This window comes from Rhinopithecus bieti, unplaced genomic scaffold, assembly GCF_001698545.2.
Source record: "Rhinopithecus bieti isolate Rb0 unplaced genomic scaffold, ASM169854v2 scaffold_2294, whole genome shotgun sequence".
Lineage (NCBI taxonomy): Eukaryota > Metazoa > Chordata > Mammalia > Primates > Cercopithecidae > Rhinopithecus > Rhinopithecus bieti.
In genome coordinates this window covers 273111-275735 of record NW_016803705.1, presented here as the reverse complement: position 1 = coordinate 275735, position 2625 = coordinate 273111, and positions in this window count along the sequence as shown.

Genomic DNA, 2625 nt, shown 5'->3' with positions numbered 1-2625 from the left:
ACTCAGCTCGGGCTTGGTGAAGAGTCTCTATCCCCAGCTGTGGGGGTTCTGGGTAGTCTTGCAAAAGGAGAGGCTGATCCAGGCTTGTTGGTCCTGGCTTACATGCACTCACTTATTCACTGATTACTTATTGTGACTTTATCACATGTAAGGCACAGTGCTAAGCCTAGGTGCTAAAGAGACAATTCAACATTGTCTTTGCCCTTAATGAGCTGTTTACTGGGGAGACAGATGTGTAGTACATAAAAAACACGTTTGCTACTGAAGATCCCCACCTATTTGGAGATAATTTTCCCTTCCTTGCCTCATTCATCTGTTTTACCAAAGACTATTAATCACAGATCTCATCTCTTTCTGCACCACAATCGCTGGCTCAGGCACAGACAAATATGAAGCAATCTGATTTAAAAAAAAAAAAAAAGAGAGAGAGAGAGAGAGAACACCTTTATTGGGATTTTCAAGCTTTAGCCTTCAGGCGCCATGTTCTTTTCTTGTTTTCGGGATGATTGGAGGATGTGACACGTAACAATATGACTAGATATTTTCAATTAAAATTCTGAATTTAGGGCATATAAAACTTAACCATTTTTAAAATGTTGATTTTGCATCCAGCAATTTTGTTTAACTCACGTATTCATTTGAATAATTTGACAGTGGATATTCTTGGGGTTTGGGAGGAGGGATTTCTACACCGATAATTGTATTGCCTGCATATAAAAGGTCCCACCTCTTCTCTTCCAATTATTATGCAGCTTATTTATTTTCCAGCTTTGCCTTAGACAGGTACTCCAGTACTGAATAGTTGCCTGAGAGTGGGCATCCTTGTCTTGTTTCTGATTTTAATGCAAGTGATTCACAGGTTGCACAATTAATATAATGCAGTCATAAAAAAGAAAATCTTCAAAATGTATTAACTGAAACTTGTACATGTTTCTTATAACATTTTTATACCAATGGTAGCATACTACACACATTGTTTTGCACATTACTAAGCCTATACATATATGCTTACATACGGTTTGAATATCTGTGGATGAATACAAAAGAAACTGGAAACATAAGCAATTTCCAGGGAAGGGAACTGGGTAGGTGGAGTGTGTGTATGTGGCGGGTAGTGGGGGTTATACTTACCTCAAAGTATCACTTTAGCTGTATACTTTTTTGATATGTAATCATTTGAATGCTCTTCAGTTCAAAATATTTTCTGTTTCATTATGATTTCCCTTCTAACCCATCTGTTGTTTAGAGTGCATTTTTTAGTTTCCAAACTTTTGGAAGTTTGACATTCAATTTAATTGCCATGTGAACAGAGAATGTGGACCTTATTATTTTATCTCTTTGAAAATATTGTGATCTAACATATGATCACTTCTTAAGTGTTCCACATGCATCTGAAAATAATGTGTATTCTTTATTTAATGGATACAGCATTTTATATAGATTTTAAAGCGTTTAATGTTTTGTTTAAATTTAAATTCTAAATATTTTGTCAGTTTTATATAACAGTTTTAAAAGATCATTTAAAATTTTCCATTATAACAATTTTTCCCCATTTTTTCTAGTAATTTAGTCAGTTTTGCTTTCTATATTTTGAGGTTACATTGGTAAGGTCATATAAGTTTACTACTATACATTTTTAGAAAATCATTTCTTTTAATGTTCTATACCACCCCTTTGTTGCTATTACTTTTTTTTACATTAAACTCTATTTTGTCTGACTTAAGTAGTATAATCTCAGCCTTATTCTTGTTAGTATTTATATGATATTGTTTATCTTTTTCTCTACCTTTACTACAATTTTGCTATGTGGCTTTGACAATATGCCCCAGAATTTTAAAAACTTTAATCTGATAATCCCTACCTCTTTATCAATGAATTTATTCCATTTACATTTATTGTAATTACTGATCTGCTTGAAGCAATTTCTACCATTTTATTTTGCACTTTCTATTTGCCATTTCTTTTCTTTGTTTCCTTTTTTCCTTCCATTTATTCTGCTGCATTGATAAAGTTTTCTATATTTACTCTTTTCCCTCTCTGTCAGTATGAAAGCTGTAGGCTTTATTTCTATTCCTTATTGTTACCTTTATAATTCACACAAAATAAATCTGAAGTCATTCCATATTTCTGTGCTCATTTAAATCATGAAAAGAAATATAAACACATTATAATTATCATCTTTCTTATGTTGTTATTGTCAACTAAGTTTTATCTCTTCTTTAAAAATTAATCATTTTTGGCCAGGCGTGGTGGCTCATGCCTGTAATCCCAGCATTGTGGGAGGCTGAGCTGGGCAGATCACTTGAGGCCAGGAGTCCGAGACCAGGCTGGCCAACATGGTGAAACCCCGTCTCTACTAAAGATACAAAAATTAGCCAGTTGTGGTGGCACATGCCTGTAATCCCAGCTACTTGAGAGGCTGAGACAGGAGAATCCCTTGAACCCAGGAGGTAGAGGTGGCAGTGAGCTGAGATAGTGCCACTGCACTCCAGCCTGGGTGACAGAGTCAGATTCAAGAAAGAAGAAAGAAAGAAAGAAAGAAAGAAAGAAAGAAAGAAAGAAAGAAAGAAAGAAAGAAAGAAAGAAAGAAAGAAAGAGAGAGAGAGAGAGAGAGAGAGAGAGAGA